Below are 25,595 nucleotides of genomic sequence, written 5' to 3' on the forward strand. Positions count from 1 at the left end.
TCAATCAGCTAATCAGTGGCTGAATAAATAGCAGTGCTACAAAAAAAAAAAATGGAAGGATAGGTTCTAGGTAATTACATGAATCAAATGTCAGAAGGAAAGACAAATTTATTTCACCTGTGCATATAGCATAAAGATATAAAATTGATATAGGCAAAAAGTGAGTTATGTTGGGTAAGAATGAAAGAAGAGACAAGAAACCATGACTTTAAAGGTACTTTACGAAACCATTAGGTTGCAATTACTTCTTTGTAAAAGTGACTTGATTTGTAATCAAATTTATGTGGCCATATTTAAATATTCTCCCATATTATTTTATGGTTCAACACTTAGTACCTAGACAATAGAAGCATCTTCTGGTTAAAAAGATTTTTTTAAAACCTAAAGCAAAAAGTAAGTATATTTTTAATATACTGTATCCAGATAGTACTAAAATTCCTATACCTTTAAGTTTCAGATTAATTGGATTTTTTGTAGTTTGTTCTCATAGGATCCCAATTAAGTATGTAAATCAATAAATGCCTTCAATTGTAAAAAAAAAAAAAGAAAAGAAAAATACATCAGATTCAAAACACATTTAACTTCAAATTAATTTTCAGTCATTGCATGTTCAGAAATATTTTACTGTGGCCAAATTTTTGTGACTCCCACATTCAGTTGTGAGTCCTATATGGGGTCACAACTCATAGTTTAAGAAGTTAGGGATTAGAGCCAAGGTCACAAGTATAAATCCCTGGTGTTCCACATGCATATACTTTCAAACCCAGCAGCTCACCTATTTAAGTCAAAGAGCATCCCACTGTCACAGTGCAATCAATTTTATGAACACCACAAAAAAGGGACCAAGATGCCCCTCATCACAAACAAAAAGATGGCTATGAGATGAGAAATCAATAAAAATTTTAGGGTTAGCAAAGACAGCGCTCAGGGGTTCACAGTCACTCCTGGCTCAGTCAGGACCCTGCTCAGGGGTCACCAGGAATATATCCAGCAATGCCAACGTATTCGATACGCCAAACACAGTAACAACAAGTCTCACAACAGAGACGTTACTGGGCCAGCTTGAGCAAATCAATGAACAACGGGGATTTGCTACAGTGCAGCACTAGTGGGAAAATGTAGAATTCTTAAATAAACAATGATTATATTTCTTCAAATATTTAGAAATTAAAGTCATAAATATCACTTATAAACACTAAGCATTTCTATGTTATTTACCTCTGAGGTTAAGTTAAAAACAATATAAAAAGGGACAAGAAGTGAGAAAACAGTATTTTATAATTTATTAAGGTATTATTCAAATATTGAGTACCTATTAGAAGCCAAACATCACATTTGACTTAAGGAATACAGAAATAAGCAGACCAAACTATTTTCCTTATGAAGCATTAAAGCTAGGTAGCAATTCATAAATGTATCAAGAGAGTTATTAACAAGCTGCTATGACAGTACATGGAAGTAACACACAATCAAACCAGTGAATAAAACAGCTGTCAATAAAAGATACCAAGAGGAAGTAATACTTTTATTTGAACAGTTGCACCTGCTCTTGGGTCACCATTGTATGTGTCTTATTACAGAAACCATATCTTTAAAAGTACAAGCAGAATTTCATTTTAATGAATACCACTTCTCTTCTATTATGCTCTGGTTACAAGTTGTTTGCTGCTATTCCTTATTGTGCAATGGCACCAGAGTCTGGCACACAAGTGTCCCTACTGACTTAAAAGCCATTACCTATTTCCTGGCCTCATTCCTTAGGTCAAAAACTGCTAGGCTCAAAGCACCAAACTGAAATAGGCCTGTAAAATAGCTGTTATTTGAGGAGGTGGAGCCTATTTCAAACTGAAGACCCTTTCCTTGGTGCTCAGCTCTACATATTTCCATGGCACTCCCTATGTTTCCTTAAATTCAAAACTAGTTTATTATGCCATTAAACCTTTATGACTAGTCTCAACATTTTACAACTAGGTTAGCTCAGAGAACATACTACCATAATCCATTGCTCAAACCAAGCTTTCACTTCTTAAAAGAAAATGATTTTTTAAGGTAAAATTATTTCAGCACTTTTTAAGTGTTTCAATTACCAGTGCAACTCTATTATTTGTAAAGAGAAATACGCCTGTTTCGCCCTCAAGTATTCTCATTTCCTCTCTCCAGTTCACCTTTCCCTATTTTACTGAACTTTGCCCTGATGATACAAGGTCAAATGCTAAAGAATCTGTCACTGTGGTCAAACTAGGTGTTAGTCCTTACACAGAAACTTTTTAATAGAATGGGGTAGAAAACGGCATCATTCGCAAGGGTACATGAGATTTTTCTTCTCCTTTTATATGTGTCATCACACTTCATTCTTTCAGAATGATAAAGGTAAAAATATAAAATACTAAGATTCAAAGTATAGCAAGAGTTATCTATAAATCATCTTAAACATTCATTCACAAAATGTTCAACAGTGATTCCTTTGCAAATTGGGGGGCTAGCCACCATTTTACCGCTATTTTCCTATATGTCAAGAATCTAAGGAAGTGGAAACATCCTACAGAAGCTGCAAACACTAGGTCATTCATTGCTTTCCAATCTTTTTTCATATCTATGACAGTGTCAGATCTGAGTTCTGTCCATCAGAAAATAAAGGGGGCAGAGGGAACCAAAAGCTGCAGCAGCAACTGCAAAAACCAGAAGTAATCCAACCAAGCTATGGCTCAGAGCCAAACTTCCCCTACCCCCCATAACAATGGCTAATTTGATCCAGTTTCAATTATTTGCCCTTCTTTAATCTAGTTTGTTTTGCTTTTTGGGCCACATCTGGCGATGCTCAGAGGTTACTCCTGGCTCTGAACTCAGGAATCACTGGTGGTGCTCCGGGGACCATATGGGACTGGGAATCGAACCTGGGTCGGCTGCGTGCAAGGCAAGTGCCCTACCCACTATGCTATCGCTCCAGCCCTGTTTGGGAGTGATAGCACAGCGGTAAGGCGTTTGCCTTGCACGCAGCCAACATGGCCGACCCGGGTTCGATTCCTCCACCCCTCTCGGAAAGCCCGGCAAGCTACCAAGAGTATCTCGCCCGCACGGCAAAGCCTGGCAAGCTACTTGTGATGTATTCGATATGCCAAACACAGTAACAACAAAGTCTCCAATGGAGACGTTACTGGGCCTGCTCAAGCAAATCGATGATCAACGGGAGGGCCTTTACTTTACTTTACTAATCTAGTTTATTAAGGAAGTAGCAGCCTCTGTTTTGGATGATTCTATTGTTGTGCAAGAAAGTGCGTAAGGATGCAACCAAGTGGTGGTATGCCCTCTAACAGAGGTGCCTTCAGTGAGCCAGGACTAATCTGTTTCTAACATTGGTCCTGGCAGCAAATTCCACACCCAGTGCTTCTACTACGTAAGAAACTTGATGAATAATAGAAGCCATGCCCTTTTTATAAAAACTGTTTAGGGTTGTCAAGGATTGAATTCAGGGCCTTACACCTGTAGGGTTACACGTTCCACCACTAAGTTAATTATGTTTTATGTATGAATGGGCTCAAACAGGGTTGGCCACCGGCTTCATTCACAAGCACCTTAACCCCTGTACTATTTCTCTACCCTAAGAGCCATCATGCTTCAAATAAACCTGCATCAGTCAAAAACAACTGATTATCTGATTAACCAATTCTGAGTTTTCAACAGGGAGAATCATTGTGCTTCTCTTTGACAATTCTTAAAATGTCATTACTCATCTCTTTTTCAACATGGAATGACAAATCTAAGGTTAAAAAATATCTTGCAAGTTAGAAAAAAACGGAAGTAGGAGGAAAATTCATATTACACAAGCCAAGATGGTAGTAATAAGGAGGCAGAATACAACAAAAATTCCTAAAGTAAGGTAAAAATTTCTAGTGCAACCTCAAAAAAGGAGGTGCACAGTAGAAGGGAAAAATAAGTGAAAAAGTATAATCGTTATAAAAAAAAAAGTCCAAGACGAGAAAAATAAAAAGAAATGGGCAGGACAAGCAGCACAAAATAAGATGTCAAGAAGGAACCCAAAGCTGGGGAGATAGCATAGCAGGTATGGCACTTGTCCTTCGTGCAGCCAAGCGGGTTCCATCCCCTGCGCCACACACCATCCTTTGTGCACTATCATGAGTACCAGCACGTATGGTCCAAAAACCAAAAAGCAAACAAAAAGATACCAAATACAAAAAAAAAGTAGACAAAAATTGAGGCAAAAAGTTACAGCAGAAACAAAATGTAATGTAATATATTTTAAATCAGATGAAAAAACTGAAATATATGCTTACTCAAAAAAGAAAGACCCAGAAAACATAATCAGATAGAAAACCAGAAAATATATATCCAAAATGAAGCAGCTGTGGCTAATAACACTAAAAAGCAAAGTGTCTTAGTACCCACAAAATTTCATTTTCATCATCCTGTTATTCGTCGATTGGCTCGAGCAGGCCCCCGTAACGTCTCTTTCATCCTAGCCCTGAGATTATATTCAAGGCTCTTTAGGAGAATGAGACCCATCATTGTTACTGGTATTTGGCATATTTGGTGCGCCACGGGGAGTTTGCCAGACTCTGCCCTGTGGGCAGGCTATATTCGATAGCCTGCAAGTTTGTCCAGAGTAGGAATGAGATAATGAGATATCATTAAAAGATGTTCTGATAAGATGTCAGTACCCACAAAAATCACTTAATAATCACTAAATAATCACTTAAATCACTTAATGGAATGAGATAAATCAGGAAGAAAATTCCCTGAATTATTTTCATTGTATTCTTTCACTGAAATAAATTAACTTTAAGTGAATTCTCAGTTCTTTTTAGTAAAACTGAGGGCAGTCTTGAAAACTTAAAACTTTAAGTTCCTTAAAATATCAACAATAATGAAACTGACTGGACTGGCCCAGAGAAAAAAGCTAGGAACTATTAATATCAGGAATAAGAGAAAAAAGCTAGGAACTACTAATATCAGGAATAAGAGTGACTATTCAACAAACCAAACATTTTAAAGTGTAATCGAACACAACTTTTCCTCAAACTTTTATAATCCAAGCAAATTAAAAATTTATATAAATAGACCAACAGATTCTTATAATAAAGAGAACTCAAGGCCTAGAACTGAATTGTTCAATTCCAAATATTTCGATAAATAACACAAATCCTTCCTGAAAATAGGAAGCATTGAGTATCCATGAGTTTTCTTAACTCATCAATTCCGGTGATTCAAAAACTAAAACTGGGCCAGAGAGAGTACTGAAATACAGACTCACTCAAAATAGGAAGACCCAGAAAACATAATCAGATAGAAAACCAGAAAAAGGTAAGACTTGCATATTTGATCCCTGGCACCACACATGGTACGCACCCTCCAGCACTGTCAGGAGTGATCCCTGAGCACAAAGACAGGAGTAAGCCCTGAGCAAGGGCTGATGTGGGAAGAGAGAGAGGAGAGAGAGGAGACGAGAGAAAGAGAGGAAGGGGGGGAGAGAAAGAGAGAGAGAATATGACAGTCCAAGAAAAAAAGGAACCTAAAGGATCAGGGATGTGCTCAGTGGTAGATACCTTGCATGGCTGAGACCTGAGTTTGACCACTGGCACTGCAAAATAACAAAAGCCAAGCAAAAAGAAACGCAAACAACAATCTTACATGAACACAAGTCTTCAACAAAATTTTATTGAGTTGTGTCCAATTATATAAAAATAATAATATACAATGTTCAAGTCTGACTAATCCCAGGAATGCAAGACTGGCTCAACCTCAGAAAAATAAATTCACGAGAACAAAAGACTAAAGAAAAGCAAGACATCATCCCAACAGATATGAGAGGCATTTGGAATATGTCATCAATTCATCATAAAAACTCTAACCAAACAAGAATGGAAAGGAAACTTTTTTTTTAAATTGAATCATCATGAGCTACACTTATAAAACTTTCAGGTTTGAGTTTCAGCCACACAATGATCGAACACCCATTCCTCCACCAGTGTACATTTTCCACCCAGTATCCCTCCCCCTCCCACCACTTCACCCCCTGCCTCTATGGCAGACAATTTCCCTCTATTCTCTCTACTTACAGGCATTATGGTTTGCAATACAGATAGTGAGAGGCCATCATGTGTGGTCCTTTGTCTACTTTCAGCACACATCTCCCATCCCGAGCAATTCCTCCAACCATTATTGACTTAGTGATCCCTTATACAGAAGGGGAAATTTCTTACTAATGTTAATCTACAAATGTTGGGTGATCAAATGCTATTTGGAATATTAAAATGTATGGTCAATTTTTTCAATAAATAGTGTTAAAACAAATGGGTATCCATAAGCCAAGCAATATAACATAAAAATTAACACAAAATGGGTCCTAGAATTAAACACAAAATCTAAAATTTCTAGAAGGCACTGGAGAAAATCCCTACAATTTCAAATTAGGCAACAATTTCTAAGAAAGTAAAAAAGCATAACCCCAAGAAAATTTCGAGCGATAGCACAGCAGGTAGAGCGCTTGCCTTGCACGCCGTTGACCTGGGTTCGATTCCTCCGCCCCCCTCGGAGAGCCCAGCAAGCTACCGTGAGTATCTTGCCCGCACGGCAAAGCCTGGCAAGCTACTGTGATGTATTCAATATGCCAAAAACAGTAACGATTAGTCTCACAATTTGTTGTGAGACTTTACTGGTGCCCACTCGAGCAAATCAATGAACAACGGGAGGACAGTGCTGCATTGCTACCCTATGAGAAATGTTCAAAGAGCAATAAAACAAGACCGAGACTAGGAGGTAAAGAATGATAAAAGACTTGAATTCAGACATTATCAATAACTTAAAACTCAACAAGAACTATAAAAAAAAAAGATCCGGTGAAAAGTTTAAAAGACATTTCACCAAGGATAACAAAGATAATATACAAAAGTAACATCAAACACGTTAAGTACGATTATCTCAATTAAGCATTAGGACAAGAGATTCCCAAGCTAATTTGGCCTACCCTCCTCTTTTCAAAAAAATATAACGCAATATAGAACTTAGCTTCTTTAAGAGAACAACTCAAAAGTGTGCTCCACAATTACCACCCACCGGTTTATTCCAGCACCCTCAAGGGTGGAGGACACACCACCAACTTTGGGAAGCAATGCATTAGAAAATAACAAATTAAAACCACAATGACTTATCAATATACACATTTTAGAATGGAGAGAACCAGACACTCAAAGGTCTGAGGCAAATGCTTTTCATGCGGGAATCCCAGGCTTCACCTCATTAACAGTGAGGCTAAATTAACTAGCCTGGTTCTGAATCCTTTCTCTCCTAGACTTCAACCTTGACCTACAGAGTTGAACAAAATGCTAACAGTTTCTAATGGCTCACAGCCATATACCTAGGATGACCCTAATAAAAGCCACCAAAAAATTTACTGATTGTTCCAGTCAACACTTGAACAAAGGGACCCTGCCTCCCAGCCTCTGTTGTAGGGTGCCAATTTACCAACTCAAATTGATCTGACATGGACCAACAATGCATCCCAGGTTTTTATAGCTAATCATTCCCATGACTCAATGAAATCTCTGCTGATCACACCATACCTCCATTCCCTCATTCCCCCTTTAAAACACTGAGTCAGGGATACAGTGGGCAGGGCACTTTCCTTGCATGTGGCCAATCCAGGTTCAATTCCTGACACCCCCTAGAGTTGCTGAAATTCCACCAAAAAATGATCCCTAAATACAGAGTCCGAGGTAAGGCACTAGCATCACCAGGGTGGCATGTCTACCTATGTGGCCCGAAAACCATAGAAGAAAAAAATATTTTTTAATTAAATACTGAGTTGGAATTGTACAGACCAAAGTTCAGTTTCACTCACACTGGACTCTTCCCTATCGCATCGTATATCACTGATTAAAATATGCTCTTAGTACTGGAGTCAAGCTTTATCTTTTATAGTAACAAAGCTGTCATCATTCACAAGACCATAAATTAAAAAGGGCTATTTTGTTGCATTTTGTTGTATGTGAAATTATAACTGAAAAAACAAATTTCTAGAAACAAAAACTTTTGAACCATCAGAAACTTTAGTAAGTCCAAAAAAACTCTTATCACCTGAAATGTTAAAAAAAAGGCCTGAGACACAATTCTAGAATTTTTCTAAATCTAATGAACACAACCTTTCTCTAAAACAGGAATAAGCAAACAATGGGCAGAGAGTCAAATCTGACTGACCCCCATGTCTTATTTTTGTATGGTCTCAGATCTAAGAAAATCTTTTACAGTTTTTTTTTAAGGGGGGGGGAGTAAGGAGCACACATTCCCTATATATTCAAATAATTTCACCAATAACTTAGTTGGATTATTTTAATACATACACAAATGAATCATGCATGCGTGAAACATTATGTTCATCATACCTCAATTTTAAAAAATCTGAGAAGTATTTATGAATCAAAAAGCCCAGGAGCACAGGCTCACTAACTCATTAAGACCTAATCACAGAACTGTGGAACCACTTCCTCTATCCCAACTCTCATTCATCATTATTACTAAAAGTCAATGTATTTTATTTTACCACTGTTCCTTCTATCTAATATTGCTGAGCTTCGCTTTCCACAAAAAATTACAAGATGTGCTTTCAAACTTAAGAGCAAGGAGAAAATTAATGAATGAAAATTAAGAACAAACGAAACATTGATAGGCTCAGTGATCGAGCACATGGCTCACATCACGTGTAGAAGGCCCTAGGTCAATTCCAGCCCCAGCCCCACAAAACTTTCATGAACCATAGAAACAACTATAAACCAAGTAAAAATGCTCAGTGAGGATACCAGAAGGAAAGAGAAAAAGAATATTTGAAGCAATAATGGCTCTGATTTTCCCCCAAATTATTGTCTGATACCGAACAAAACTCAAGAAACTCAGAGAACACCAAGGAGCACTAAAATCCCACAAAATCCATGTCTAGGCATTTCACAATCAATATACCACTATAGTACTGTAATCCTACTAAAATGGTTGTTCATTGTTTTGCTCAAGTGGGCACCAGTAACGTCTCCGTTGTGAGACTTATTGTTACTGTTTTTAGAATATCGAATACACCACAGGGAGCTTACCAGGCACCGCCGTGCGGGTGGGATACTCTCGGTAGCTTGCTGGGCTCTCCAAGAGGGGCAGAGGAATTGAAACCGGGTTGGCTGCATGCAAGACAAATGCCCTACCCGCTGTGCTATCATCGCTCCAGCCCTTCACAATCAAATTGCAGAAAAATAATAGAAAAAGAAATACACCCTTCTTAAAAATATTTAACTTATGTAGAGAAGAGCAAAGACAAGAACCATATCTGACTTCTCAAATATCATTCAGCCAAATGACTGGAACAGAATACTGTCGAAGACTGCTTCAAGTGAGGATATGTTTGAGAACACTGCTATAAATGGACAATATAACACTGGCATAAATGAACACTGGTATAATTAGGCTACATGGCACAGTCAACTGAAATCACCATCATATATATACATAATTATTCACTGAAATGTCATTAAGCAATGCATTACAGTATTTAGAGGAAAAATGCTACCACTATAGCATTCTATAACCCTATCCTTGAGAGAAATACTTTTCAAACAAAGAACTACTGACTTTATTTTCTGTAGACTGGACTTGCAAAAAAAGCTCTTCAGAGGGGAAAAAAAAAGTTACAGGTCAGAAACTCATACCTGCATTAAAAAAGGAAAGGCATTAGAGAGAAAGAAGTAGGAAATATAAAATAAAATGACACTCCCTACCCATTTTCCATAATTACCACACCATATTTGATGGGGTTCAGACAACAGGAAACAAATCTTAGAGGGAAATATACATATATATATATATATATATATATAGATATGCCTCTCAGGGAACCCCGCAAGCTACTCAGAGTATTCTGCCCGCACGGGCAGAGCCTGACAAGCTCCCCGTGGTGTATTTGATATGCCCAAAACAGTAACTATAACAAATTTCATTCCCTAGAGTGAAGAATGTAAAAATTCACTGAAATTTATCCTCCAAAATCAGACAAAGCGGGAGCTGGGGGAACAGGTCAATGTAAGAGAATAGTGGGGCAAGCACAGGGCCCTGCATTCTATCCCGGGTACCTAACCTCCAGAGCACTACTCATGGAGCCCTGGTGGTCCACCACATGCAGGTGGTGCCACATACACACACACAAACACACACACACACACACACACATACACGACACAAATACAAATGAAATCACACAAAGCATCCTCTGTATCCAAAGTAGATACAAAATCCTTATTATGTCTCTGAATCAATACCGTCTGAGACCTATATTGGGGCGAGTTGAGGTGGAAGGGAGGGTAAAGGGAGGCAGTTGGGACAAAGCTGAGATAAATATCTTACAATCATTTGACAATGTCAAATGATTACCAATTTGTATTCTTTTATTCCCAGGAGAAGTGCAACAATGAAAGCCTAGGCTAGAATGCTCATGTGCCCTCAAATATGTGTAATCCAGACATGGCACAAATACATGCACACTTTTTAATTTAAAGATCAGTTAAAATGAAAAGCATTTTATTCCTAGCAGAATGGAAATTTCAAGATGCAAAGAGAAAACAAAATTTCCAAGGAAAAAAACATTCTCAAGATTCTCTGCCTGGGCCAGACAGAAGAGTATAAAAAGAAAGGTGCCTGCATGCAGTCAACTCAGTCTGACCCAAACACGACCCACACTCCAGCACCAAATATGATCACCATCGTACTACCAAGAGTCACAGAGCACAGAGCAAGGTACAGCCCCTGAGCACTACTAGATAAGCTCCATCACCCGCACTGAAAGTAATTTTTTCAAATAAAGATATAAATCTCCCCTTAAGCCTAAAAATTAGACTGAGGTCATCTCCTTAACTACAACATCATTTTATTTTGAACCCTTGCTAAAAACAGAAAACTCAATTTGAGTGCACCTACTAAGGTAAAGGCTGGTTTGGTTTAGTTGTCTTATTTTCATTTGTAAAGTTAACCTAGTTTAGAAAACAATGGTCACCTAAAAGCACTAGCACAGCGGGTAGGGCGTCTGCCTTGCACGCTGCCAACATGGCCGACCCGAGTTCGATTCCTCCGCCCCTCTCAGAGAGCCCGGCAAGCTACCGAGAGTATCTTGCCCGCACGGCAGAGCCTGGCAAGCTCCCCGTGACGTATTCGATATGCCAGACACAGTAACAACAAAGTCTCCAATGGAGACGTTACTGGGCCCGCTCGAGCAAATCGATGATCAACGGGAGGGCCTTTACTTTACTTTACTTAACCTTTTGAATTCATTACCTCTGTAATAGACCATTCCGGGGTGACTTAAAAATAAGGGCTTATTTTTTTTACCACTAAAAAAATAAGTGGTAAAGGTGCTTATTTTGCATGCAGCCAAACCCAGTTTAATCCATGGCATCACATTTGGTCCCCCAAGTACCACCAGGAGTGATCCCTGAGCATAGTCAGGTGTAGCTCCTAAGCACAGCCGAGCTTAACCCAAAAGACAGGAGAAAACAAACAAACAAACGAAAAACCCAAGTACCATTGGGTATGGCCCCAAAACCATGTCTGATTCACAGCAGGAGATGGATGGCTCAAATGGCTCGAGTGTACGTGGGAAGCCCAGGTTCAAGCCCCAGCACCAAATGTTACCCTGAAACTGCCCAGAGTGACACTCACCCCAAGAGTGGCCCCTAAGATCCGTCTCCTTTGGCCCCAAACCAAAACAAGTATCAGATTAAAAGTCAAATTTCAGTATGGCTTGGGGCATTCACTATTTGACAAATATCTCCACAGCATTTCAGAAGCCAAGAAAAACTCTTAGAGGAGACATCTCTCTTCAGCAACAATTACCAACTCTCCAATTATGTAGTCTATTAGGCCTTCAATTTATTTTGGCTTTGAATTGAGAAAAGATCAACTTATTTACTTAATATTGAAGAATTAAGTATAGCTCCACTGTGCAATAAAATGAACATCTGTTATTCATTAATAATCATAAAAACCATGACCATGTTGCTAAATTCTGTTCACTAGTTTCCATACAAATGTAATTTTACTGTTGTACCTGACCTTGTATCCATTTGCAACTTGTTCTGGAAAGTACATTTTAAACAGTGAGAAGTAAAAAAATGACAGACTTTATTCTAGTTAGGAAGAAAAAAATTTTAAGCATTACTTAAATGACATTTCAAGATACCAAAATTTCTTGTGTCAGGAAAGTAAAAATATCTCAACTAATAATCAGAGTAAATTTCTTATGCCAGGAAGGTAAAAACATAAACTAATAATTAGAATAGATACCAATCATTTTACACATATTATAGACAAATTTATTATATGTTACAAATATGTTATTTCAACATCAAGCAAGAATAAAATAATAAATTTTCCAGACACAGGCACTAGTCAATAAGTATATACTCAAGCTAAATCTAGTTTCTATTAACAAAAATTTTCAGCAATGTTCCACTTCAATAAAGCTAAATTGAAAGAATTTCTACACTTTATAAGATGTTATTACACAAAAGTGACTAAGACAACATTTAAAATAGGGGCAGGTGAAACCAGAGTGATAGTTCTACCACAGGGCAAGTGCCTTGCACGTGGCCAACCTGAGGTCAATCCTCGGCATCCCAGATAGTCCTCTCAGCCCACCATGAGTGATCCCTGAGCACAGAGCCAAGAGTAAGCCCTGAGCACTGTCAGGTGTTGTTCCCTCCCTCGCAAAAAAGATTAAAGTTTATTTTTTACATAAAAATGTATCCAGATCTGCAGTAGATCATAAATCATTCTTGAAGCTACTTACATATACTACCTATGATCAAAAGCCATTAAGAGCCTGGCAAGCTACCGAGAGTATTCGATATGCCAAACACAGTAACAGCAAAGTCTCCAATGGAGACGTTACTGGGCCCGCTCGAGCAAATCGACGATCAACGGGAGGGCCTTTACCTTTACCTTTTTACCTTATTAGGAAGTGTGGGCTGGAGCGATAGCACAGCGGGCAGGGCGTTCGCCTTGCACGAAGCCAACATGGCTGACCCGAGTTCGATTCCTCTGCCCCTCTTGGAGAGCCTGGCAAGCTACCGAGAGTATCTCGCCCGCACAGCAAAGCCTGGCAAGCTACCCGTGAAGTATCTGATATGCCAAATACAGTAACAATAAAGTCTCACGATGGAGATGTTACTGGGCCCGCTCAAGAAAATCAATGAACAATGGGAGGACAGTGACAGTGACAATTAGGAAGTGTAAATAATGCCCAAAAATCATGGACCTGCATTTATTAATAAATAAATTAATAATTTGTTAATTATTAAAAATTAATAATTTTAATAAAAATAGAATTTCTATTTTTGGCTATTTGGTTTCAAAATAACAGCAACAAAAACAAAAAACTTTTACAAAACACCTAAACTAACCACCAATTAGTCTTTTATAGTGGGGCCATACCTGACAGTGCTTCAGTGATGCTCAGGAGCCCATATAGTGCCAGGGATCGAACCCTAGCCTCCTGCACACAAAACTATGCTCGGTTCATGATGATTTCTCCAGCAACTTTTTATTTGATGTACAAACTGCTATGGGTTAACTGTCTGTTCCCTACCCCCAGAACCTGTAAGCTGAAATCCTAACCCCTCAAAAAATGGTAATACTAGGAGGCGAAGGTCTACAGAAAGTTCTTAGTCATGCAGGCAGAGCCATCAAAAATGGGATTAGTGTCCTTACAAAAGTAGCTCTGGTGAGGACCCAGAGCGATACTACAGTAATAAGGGCGTTGGCCTTGGATGCAGCCATCTGGGGTTCAATCCCAACACCACATATGGTCCCCTGAGCCCCACCAGGAATGATTCTTGAGTGCAAAACCAGAAACAAGTCCTGAGTACTGCCAGGTATGTATGGTCCCAAAAGTAATAATGAGGAGGAGGATGAGGAGGATGAAGATGATGATGCAGCTCTAATGAGATCCATCAACCTTCATTCAAGAACACTGCGATGTGCTAGGAATGTTCTCACTACAGGGGGACTTCAATCTTGGACTTCTAGCCCCAGAACTAGAATCAATAAATTCCTGTTTCCATAAGCTTCTCAAATCTATATTTTGTTTTGTCTATATTTTGCTATATTATAGCAACCAAATATACTGAGTAGACACTCGAAAATAAACGTAAAGTGCCTGCCACAAAGACGGGGCGGGGGGGGGGGGGGGTGAAAGGAAAACTGGGGACGCTGGTGTTGGGAAACATACACTTTTGAAGGGACAGTGTTGGTATATTGTAGGACTGAAACCAATAATGTGCAACTCTGTAACTGTGTATCTCAGAGTCATTCAAGTTCTTAAATTTTCATTTAATATTCCCCCTCAAATGTATAACCTAGATATTATGAAAGGGAAAATTTCAGGAACCCAAAAATGATCAAGGAAGTAAAAAAAAATGCAATATATGCTTGATTCAATAGCAACCCTTTAGGAGTTTCTGATCTCAGAAACTAAGGGACTTCTGTTTCAATAGCAAAGCACAGAGAGAAAGCCTTCACACACAGGCAGCTCTGTGTTGGAAATAAGACTCTTGCACAAAGCACAGACCCTCCGGGACCAATGAAGTAGAAAAATTTGCCGCTGGCAGCAGGAGACAAAGAAACCTTTCTTTCTAGAGCTAAAGCCTGAAAAGGTGGGAAAAATCACTGAAGGATTCTAACCACAGTACTGCCTTCACATAGGTTGAGATTTTGAATTCATTCCATTTACAAAATACAGGGACTTCTAAGTCCAAAAGTTTAAAAAAAAAAGTGATCTCTCAAAGAAGGTGAGAACATAAGGGTACACACTTGTAAAACTGCATACGCAGATCTGCACATTACTCTCTATGAATTATACCTCAATTTAAAAATAAAGATAAAGCGGTGGTGACAAAAGTAAACAACCCCCTTTAAAGGGTCCCAATAAAGTCAGGATTCTCATAGACATCCCTCTGAAGAACAGCACAAAATTCAAAACTATGAAACAGCATAAGCAAGCATAAGCAAGAAACAGCATAAGCAAGAAGAATAAGCACCAGAAACAAAGCAGCATTTTATATCTCATACATGTGCCTTATTTAAATATGTAAAACACACAAAAGATAGAATGAAATGCATGAAAAAGTACACAACACACACACACACACACACACACACACACACACGGAGTAATAGACACCCAGTGAGCAAAGACGCCAGATGTGCAATCCCTATTGAGCACCACTACCCAGGGTAGGTGACCCACTGATCACTGAACCAAATCAAAAAGAGAAAGGAAGCGGGCAAACATTAAGTCAAATATTATTAAAGGATTTTTTAAAAATCACCAAAATTAGGAGCCTGTATGACAGATGCAGAATCTTTTCCAATAAATCATCTCAGGGAGAGAAGAAAAAGAGGAAAACGTTGGGAGAAATTGTTCTAGAGCAGCACTGTTCAACCCTTTTTACACCTGTGGAACTGTACGGTGGTAGACCAATGGTTTTCAACCTTCCTATGCCTGTAAACCAGCACCAATTAACAGATCAGTGGCTGAAAAACACTATTCTAGAGAAACTTAAGAAGTGTAACCAAAGGCAACTTGTGAAGTGTGTTTTAGTTTAATGATTCAAATATACCAACTCTAAACTCTGAAATTACTGTTGGCATTTGAATAGGGGGGTGGGGAGTATGTAGTTATTTAAGAAAATGTCTTTGGGGTTTTTTTTCTGGGAATTTGGGAGCCACACCTGACAGTTCTCGGGGCTTACTCCTGGCTCTGAGCTAAGGGATTCCTCCTGGCAGGGCTCAGAAGACCATACAGAGTTACCAGGGAACAAACCCAAATCAGCCCTGTGTAAGGCAAGCACCCTAACCACTCTATTATTGCTCCATCCCCAAACGTCGGTATACGTAAGAGAGGCAAAATGAAGTACAACAGGTCCTTGAATAATGTCATTTCATTCAATGCTGTTTTAATATCGATGGGTGTGGGTGGGGATGTATTCCTGACCAGAGCCATGGTTATTAGGAGTTTCACTCTCCCCATGTCTGTCTCACTGTTCTCTTAGTACTTTATTTTCCTTCCACATCCCAAAGAGATGTACATTAGGTTCGCCATTGTGTCTACAGTATCTGATTATGAGAGGGGAGTGGGTAGGCTGAAGAGAGGGAGAGAGGGGAGGAGAGGGATGGGAAGTGTGTTTGAATGAATGAGCCCTGTGTGTGTGTATGAATGATACCCAATTAAAGGGTATCCTGTCAGAGGCTGGCTCCCACCTTTTGAACTGAACTAAATTAAATCAATTAAATTATTATTAAATTATTTGATTAAATAAATTAAACGAATGAGTACATGGATGGATGAGTGATACGACCAACACTGCAATGACTAGAAAAGAAATTACCTAAATGTGAATAATAGTATTTTTAATCAAGACAGTATTTTTACAATACTAAGTTCCAGACAACAAATTTTATTCTCGCAAGTGCATAGGTTAGCAATTCTAAAACTCTTGTACATTAGGATTGAGCAAACAAGTAATCATATTATAAGAGAATCAGGTTTCACACTATCACAGAACAAAGAAGAAAAGGGGGAAAAAAAGACTATAGAAGAAGCCTTGAATATATTTTTGTTGTTACAATACCCTGGTGTACACTACATTTTATTATTTTCAAACAGATCGATTCCCAGTGACCTATAACAAAATGACATTTTGAGGTCCTAACTTGTTAAGTACTGTATTTGGGGGGGTGGGGGGGTAACAGGGATAGCAGACATCCAAAGATGGATCATGTGGTGCCAAGGATCACGATAACCCCAAACTGTCCCTGTGTATTAAAATCACAAAAACTCATTATTAACAAAGAACACTGAGGGCTTACTGAAATGCAATTTTGTAGTGACAGATTATAATTAGAGAGATCAACACAAATTCATGTTTTTTTAAACATGTAATAAAATATATGAAACAGGTGCATATAAATGCATATTTGCATTTCCTAACTGTCCACTGTGAGGGCCTGAAAAAAGGAAAAAAAAACCAATAGAATCCAGATCTTGGTTTCTAAATAACTTTCCAATGAGAGGATAGGGCAATCCTTTGAGAAATGACTGCTTCCAAAGGTGAGGAAGAAAAAGTACAAGATGAATCTGGAACATCTTATACTCCCAGGCAGTTTTAATGTACTTAAGATATGGTGACGGACGAGGCTGAAGAGACAGGGCAGAAGGCCAGGGCACTTGCCTGGCATGTAGCTAACCCAAGTTTGGTCCAGTACATGTGGTCTCTAAGCACTGCCATAAAAGATCCCAGAGTACAAAACCAAGAGTAAGCCCTGAACACAGCTGGGTATGGCCCAAAGCAAAAACAACAACAACTACAACAACAACAACAAAAACTTACACCTATGAGATCCATTAAGTACATACTAACAAGTAAATGAGAAACATAGGATCATTTCTTCTTCAGATAGAAATCAAATAATGTGGGGCTGGAGTGATAACTCTGTAGGTAGGGCATTTGCCTTGCAAGCAGCCAAGACAGGTTTGATGTCCCAGCAACCCCATATGGTCCCCTGAGCCCTCCAGGAGTGATTCCCTAAGCAAAGAGACAGGAATAAACTTTGAGTACCTCCAGGTGTGGGTCCCCCAAAATGAAACCTAAAAATGCATGCAAATAAAGCAAAAGACCTAGAAAAGTATCATTTGACAAACAGCACAGTAGTAACAGTAATAGGCAAAACCCACCAAAGAATAATAATGGGCAAAAAATATGATAAGTAGGCAAAAAGCAAAGTTTCAAATATTTATACTAGGGGAAAAGAGTCATTTTTTAACTTGTCAAAAAAAATTCACTCGTTGCTACATTATCAAAATTCGTATGGTGTACCTGCTAAGATACATCCATCCCTGAGAAAAGCAAAAGTTCACTTCTCACCAGAAAGGTGAAAACTTGGAAAATGTATAAAATCTAATGGGGGGGAGGGGGTGAAGAATCAGTCAAACCCAAACTGAAGGACGACAAAACAGTAGTGATTTTCAAAAGGCCATGGTTCTATCTTTTTTGCTTAGTTTGGATGCCACACCAAGAAGTACTCAGGGCATACGCTCTTGAGTCTCCTGGCTTTGTACTCAGGGATCACTCCTGGCAGGGCACAGAGGACCACACAGAATATTGGGGATCAAACCCCGGTTCATCACACACAAGGCAAAATCCTACCTACTGTACTATGTCTTCAGCCCCAGAAGGTCATAATTCAAATGACCAAAACCTACTATCATGGCATCAATAGCTCATGGAGCAGTGTACTTGCCTTCCCAAGCAAGACTCATCTCAGAGCAAGCCCAGACAACACATGGCCCCCAAGCACTAATAGGTCAACACCAACTAATAGTGCTAGCGGCTATGTCCTGGCACACCAAGCCCTGCCTCCTACCTGCAGATCCAGAAATACAACAGTGCACCAGAACATGAGTTGCCTGCCAAATCTAGTCAAAAATGGCCCTCAGCAGCCCTCTTCTCCAAGCATCAGTGAGGATGACCCCTAAAATTATTTTGAGAGGCCAGAGACAGTACAGCTTACAATGATCCCTGGTCCCACATAGTCCCCTGAGTATCACCAAGTGCAGGCCTGGCAGCCCAGCTGATCCCTGACACCAACAAGTTCAACCAGGTCCACACACCCTTGAGCACTGTCATGAATCCATCAGTTTGGGGGGGTGGGGGGGGATGGGAGTTACCACTGCCAATAATCTCAATCAGTTTAGAGCAGCCTAAGAAGTCACCCACATTTTTAAGGGGGGCGTAATGGGCTGTCCTTCATGCCCGACCGAGGTCGCCAGCTGCCCCCCACAAGCGGCTCTCCGGCACGGCCACGACTCTAGAGCACAGAAACCAATCTCTTAACTATCTAACTTTTAATAGAAATTCTTCCAGGGTTAATAAGTAAAATAGCAGAAATCCAAAACATCATTTTATTCTTAAACCAAGTTGTAGAAAGCAAATCACTTTACAACGCTGTTTCAGCATGTCTGATTGGGGGCGGGGGGGGGGGGGGGGAGGGCTGTAAACTCTAAACAATAATTGTGCATCTTCTATCGAAACAATGTATCAAGTCAAAGTAGATAGAGTATTAACTAGAACTCATCTGCCTCACAGGAATTGGGAGGGGTGGGAGGTGGGGTTCTATTGGGGTTCGCAGTTAAAAATAAGTATTGGTAAAGGGAAATGTGTTTGATATTTACAGGACTGAGACCTAAACCCGAAAGCTCTGTAACTTTTCCCACAGTGATTCAATAAAAAAATAAATTAAAAAAAAAAAGAAGTCACCCACATTTTAAAATTTTTTTTGGGGGGTGGGGAATTGGGAGGTCCGACCCAGCAAGGGTTACTCCTGGTTCTGCACTCAGGAATCACTCCTGGCAGTACTTGGGGGACCATATGGAATGTTGGGGGATTGAACCGGGGTCAATCACACACAAAGCAAATGCCCTACCCACTGTACTATTGGCTCCAGCCCCTAAAAAAAAAAAAACTATTTTAAACTGTCAAAATGTTCCAATTTAGAAGATAAGGCGCTAACAACAAAAGCAATCTGGAATCCTAGGTAAGAAAAAGACACTAGTGAGGAAACTGAAGAATGTCAAATATAGTTAAGAGATTAAGAGCACTATCAAAATTAATTTGCCAGACTAGGAAACTGTTCTAAGGTTATATACAATGTTATTAGGGAAGGCTGTGTGAAGGGTATTCTTCTGCGTAATTTTTTTGTGTGTATATTTAAATTTTTGTAACAAAGTCAAAAACTGCTGATATACTTATTATTCAGGCTGGACAATATAAGAACTCATACATAAGTACTATCTTTGTAACTTTAATCAAAATTATTAATAAACTAGAGTGGAGTGAAGGCTGAATAGAAACTCTTAGGTATTATTTTTGTAACTTTAAGAAAATTGATACACTATTCTTTTAAGAGGGTCGAATTTTTTTTTCATTTTAGATGAGTTCCACACAGAATGTCTAGGAATAGCACAATGTAATAGTCACTGATACTAAAAAGCAAACTGACAGTATTGTAAACCACGGGTAGAGGAAACGTTTTAAAAACCCTCAACTGATTACAATCAGAAAACAACAAAAATTCATCTGGATTTGACTCCCAGCACCACATGGTCCTCCCAATACTGCCAGGAGTATGTCACTGCCCCCCCTCCCCCCCAAAAAAAGACAAAACACAAGTTGTGTTTTTAACATACAGATCCAAGGTTTCCAAAACTTATTTGGTCCAATATCCCAATATCCTTTCCATGATAAAAACTTTTACTCAGCTCCAGCCTTACCTAGAAATCTACCTTCTTTAAGCAAACAAAATACCCACACCCCCACAATTATATCAAATGGTCCCTGGATTGGCACACAGTTCCTGAAGAAGCATAGCACCCACTTTGGGAAACAATAAATACAAACACACAAAACTGGGTATTATGTGTACACAAAATAAAACTGTAAAATTAAGAGCAAATCAAGAAAATAAGATATCTGAAAGATACAAAGATTAACCAGAAAGTACTCTGAAGAGAAAGAGAAGGTACAAAAGCATGATTAAAAACATATAATGAAACAGTAAAGTAGGTTAATCACTTTGAGCAGGAGTTCCAAAGCTTACTAAAGAGAAAAGAGGGAAGGGTTGGAGAGATAGCACAGTGGGTAAGGCACCTGCCTTGCATCTGGTCAGCGCCAGTTAGAGCTCTAGAACCATATATGTGCCCCAAGCATCAGGAGTGATCCCTGAGCACAGAGGCAGGGGGAAGTCCTGAGCACAGCAAAGTGTGGCCAAAGGAAACCCAAAGAAAAAGACAGTAGAAATTAAAATGGGTCATAATTTTCTAGAATTCACTTTGTTTAAAGTGACTTAGTTTAGGAGTGAATTACAGACCATGTATTCATTGGGACCAGAGAGATAGTACAGTGGGTAGTGAGCTTGCCTTCCACTCAGTCAACCCAGGTTTGATTTCTGGCCTGACATATAGTCCCCACAGCCTCCAGAAGCAATCTCCAAGTTCAATCCCTGGCTCTGCACTCAGGAAGTACTCCTGCCAGTGCATGGGTGGGCCATGGGATTGAACCCAAGATGGCCATATGTAAGGCAAGCACCCTACCTGCTGTACTATCACTCCAGGCCCCAAACTACACTTTTTAAAGAATCTCTTTCACATCCTGACACAAGGTAAACTACGCTGCAAATTATATTATGAGATGCTTAAAGGCTACTTGGGGGATTGTTTAAAAGTATATATATATATCTGTGTGTGTGTGTGTATATATATATATATATATATATATATATATATATATATGAGAACATCATGCAACGACTGGAATGGAAAGGAATGGAAGTGAAGATAGATGGTCGGCAACTACACCACCTCCGCTTTGCTGATGACATTGTTTTAATAACACCAAACATCAGCCAAGCGGCACAAATGCTGGCTGACTTTGACCGTGAGTGTGGAAAGGTAGGACTACAGCTGAATCTTACGAAGACAATGTTTATGAGAAACAGCCTCGTTCCTGACGAGGTTTTAATAACACCAAATATCAGCCAAGCGGCACAAATGCTGGCCGACTTTGACCGTGAGTGTGGAAAGGTAGGACTACAGCTGAATCTTACGAAGACAATGTTTATGAGAAACAGCCTCGTTCCTGACGCCCCATTCGCTCTCAACAGAACGACCATCTCCAAATGCAACAGCTATGTGTACCTAGGTCGAAAAGTCAACATGACAAATGACCTGGCACCCGAGCTGCGCAGAAGGAAGAGAGCGGCTTGGATCGCCTTCAAGAACTAAGAGGACGAAGAACCTCTGGCTCCGGGCACATCTCTTTGATTCCACTGTTCTTCCCGCATTAACATATGCCTCAGAGACCTGGGCCCTACGCAAAAAGGTTGAGAATGCTATTCAGGTCTACCAAAGAAGAATAGAAAGAGCTATGCTTGGAATATCACGTTTCACTCAAATGAGAGAAAGAATCCGGAGTTCCGACATCCATCGACGATCAAGAATCAGGGACGCTGTCTCGTTTGTCAAGGTGTCAAAAATCAGATGGGCTGGTCACGTAATGAGATTTAAAGACGATCGCTGGACCAGAGCTGTTACCAACTGGATTCCACGGGATGTCAAAAGACCGCGTGGCTGCCCACCTACCAGATGGTCAGACTTCTTCGTCAAGATCATGAACGCTCGGTTTGAGGCTCTTCATGTTCCCAGAGTGAACAGATGCCATTGGGCTACACTAGAACACGACAGGGACAAATGGAGACATTACTGGCGCCCGCTCGAGCAAATCGACGACTAACGGGAAGTTGTGATTAAGTGATATGTGTGTGTGTGCGCACATATATATATATACGTACACTTGTATATATATAAACTTACTAAGCAGCAATAATCAGAAAATAAGACTTCTCACAACATTATAATAATCCAAAAGACAGAGTAAAAGCATCACCTAAAATTCTATAAACAATTAATTATTAACAATAAGGGCAATCGCCTGCCAAGAGGCAGGGTGGGGTGGGGGGTTTGTGGGGGTAGGAGGGCTACTAGGATCTTTGGTGGTGGAGAATGGGCACTGGTGGAGGGATGGGAACTCATTGTATAACTGAAACCCAAGCACAAAAGTTTTTAAGTCTACAACTGTACCTCATGGTGTTTCACTAATAAAAAAATAAATAAATAAATAAATTTTAAAAAAAGAATAAGGGCAATCAGCTATCAAGAATAAAAGCAAAATCAATATAATTCTAGATAAAGATTAAGGGTCTACCTTTAACAAGATCTCCGTTGAAAGGAGTAATAAAGAACACACTTCAAGTAAAAGGAAGCTGATTTTAAATATTTCATTTTAAGCAAGTAGAATAAAAAACTGTATAGATTAAATCTAAAGAATATAAAAATTTACAAAGCCCTCTTTTAAATAAAGCTGCCATGCTGTAAATTTTTTTCATGCTGTACCGTTTAAACAATTAAATCTGGAAAACATAACCCAAAAAAAGTCTCAGGAAAATACTTTGCTTTCACTTATCTTGGCCAAAGGTCTTGATTTCTTCAGTCAAAAAGTAAAACTGGTAAAGGGGTGTGAGCTCAAACATTAATATTAAAGGACCAAACTCAATCATGAACAATTTTGTAACTTTGTATCTCATAGTAGCACTGTCCTCCCATTATTCATGGATTTGCTGGAGCCCGCCCAGTAATGTCTCCACTGTGAGACTTGTTACTGTTTTTGGCATGCTGGATAGCCATGGGGAGCTACCAGACTCTGCTACGCAGGCGAGATAATCTCGGTAGTTTACAAGGCTCTCCAAGAGGGGCGGAGGAATCGAACCCGGGACGGTCGAGTGCAAGGCAAACATCCTACCTGCTGTGCTATTGCTCAATTTAATAAATATTTTAAAAATTCTTTAACTAAAGGCACATGGTTTAGAAAATCCTTAGACTTTCCTACCAAATCTAGCTGTGTGTGGAGTGGGGGTAGGGGTGTGGAAAGGAGGGAGGGATGGAAGGGAGAAGGGTTTTAACATCCAGTGATGCTCAGGGGTTATTCCTGCCTCTTCACTCAAGGATTATTCCTAGCGGTGCTCAGGAGACCATATGGTATGGCGGGGATCTAACCCGGGTCAGTCATGTGCAAGGCAAACACCCTGCTCACCATAAAATTGCTCTGGCCTCAAATCTAACATTTAATGTCTAGAAAATAATTTCCCAAATTTACCATTATTCAAAATCACAAGTTGTTTAAAACTCAAAGCAAATCCAATATGAAACTTTACCTATTTCTTACACAAAAGCTATATAAATGGCAATGATCTCAGATAAGTAGTACATTTCAGAATCTAATGAAGGAACGAAAAGTGTGACCCAGAAAGTAGAGTGAACAAAACTGGAGGTCAGGGAAATAGCTCAAGAGCTAGAGCACTTGTTTTGCATGCTGGAAGACTAGGCTTAATTTCCACTTCATCATCCCCCTAAACACTATGGGAGGGGGCAACAGAGCCAAGAGCAGTCCTGAGCACTGCCAGGTAAATGTAGCTCAAGACAATACCCCCCCCCCAGCCCCAAAAAAAACAAGGGGAGGGTCAAAGCTAATAAACTTAAGTATGTAAAGTCATTCTATTACTTATACTGCAAACAATCCTTTCAATAATCCATTAATTAAAAGTGGGACTGAAAATAAGAGACATAAAACATTAACCACATATTTAAAACTCAATTTGAACCATTATGTTAGATTACCACTAAATATAAAAGAATTCAAAACTAATGATTAATGGCTTTAAGAAATGAGTAAAGCCCTACAATGTTTGAAAACATATTTATTCTTAATTTTTTTAATTTCCTTGATATTTTATTCATTAGTATATTCGTACTGGTTCACATCATATTAACTAATAAAGATACTTTGTATTCCCTTTAATCATATCCCAAAAATTAGTATAGTAAAACCTATAATTTAGTTTTACTGGATTAGTATTGGGTTTTCTAAAATACTTTGCTTAATTTTTAGATAATAATTTCAGAAAACTTAGTAACTAGTTACATTTTTCACTTTTCATGCAGAAAGATACATTATTTTTCAGTTTACATCTAGGGGAACTTGAAAAAGGGTTTTAACTGGTTTTAGGCCACTTGAAACTTTGGAAGGGAGTATGTGATTTGGGGGCATGCTCAGCCGTGCTCACGACTTATCCTGGCTCAGTGCTCAAGGATCAATCCTGGCATTGTTCAAAAAACCATAAGTGGTTCCAGGAACTGAGCTGGGGTAGGCTTTGTGCAAGGTAAGGACCTTAAACCCCGGGCTGTATCTTTCCACCCCAGGGGCTTTAATTTTTTTTTTTAAATATAAGTCACCATGAAATTACAAAGTTACCTATGATTGGGTTTCAGTTATACAATCTTTTAACACCAATCCCTTCACCAGTGTCCACTTCCTTCACCATTGTCCCCACCCATTAGCTTCCTACCCAGCTTTTATGAAGTGCTTTTCATTTTTTCTATGTTTTTGCAACGTGATTTACTGTACTATTGCTGATAGAATTTCATATATGATATTTAAAAGTTCAAGTGCACGGGCAGGAGTGATAATACAGTGGGGAGGCTGCTTGCCTCACACAGCCAACACTGGTTAGATCCCCAACACAGCGCTGTAGCCCCATCAGGCTCACATGGAGACAGAGCCAAGAATAAGACCTGAGCATAGCTGGGTGTGGCCCAAAAACAAAAACAGCTCAAGTATGATGACATACAAAATAAGAGCAATAAAAAATGTTTAAGGATAATCTGTTCTACAGAAATAAACTCAGTGTATAACACATCTAAATTACTAACTTGAATGTGTCTTAGTGAATTTTTTTTTTTTTTTACCCAGAGGTACTCAGGGCTTACTCCTGGGTCTGCACACAAGAATCACTCCAGAGGGACTCAGCGGACTTTGTGGGGTTCCAGGGATCAAACCAGGTCAGCCACAGGCAAGGCAAGTTGCCTCACCTGTTATACTAAAGCTCTG

General features: G+C 39.3%; 1 protein-coding gene across 3 annotated transcripts in view; it reads right to left on the reverse strand.

Annotated features, from left to right (window-relative positions):
* Positions 1-25,595, reverse strand: part of LRP6 (LDL receptor related protein 6) — a 133,989-nt gene that overhangs the window by 80,846 nt on the left and 27,548 nt on the right. The gene's annotated exons all lie outside the window — the stretch shown is intronic.

This window comes from Sorex fumeus, unplaced genomic scaffold (assembly GCF_029834395.1).
Source record: "Sorex fumeus unplaced genomic scaffold, SorFum_2.1 ptg000003l, whole genome shotgun sequence".
Taxonomy (NCBI): Eukaryota; Metazoa; Chordata; class Mammalia; order Eulipotyphla; family Soricidae; genus Sorex; species Sorex fumeus.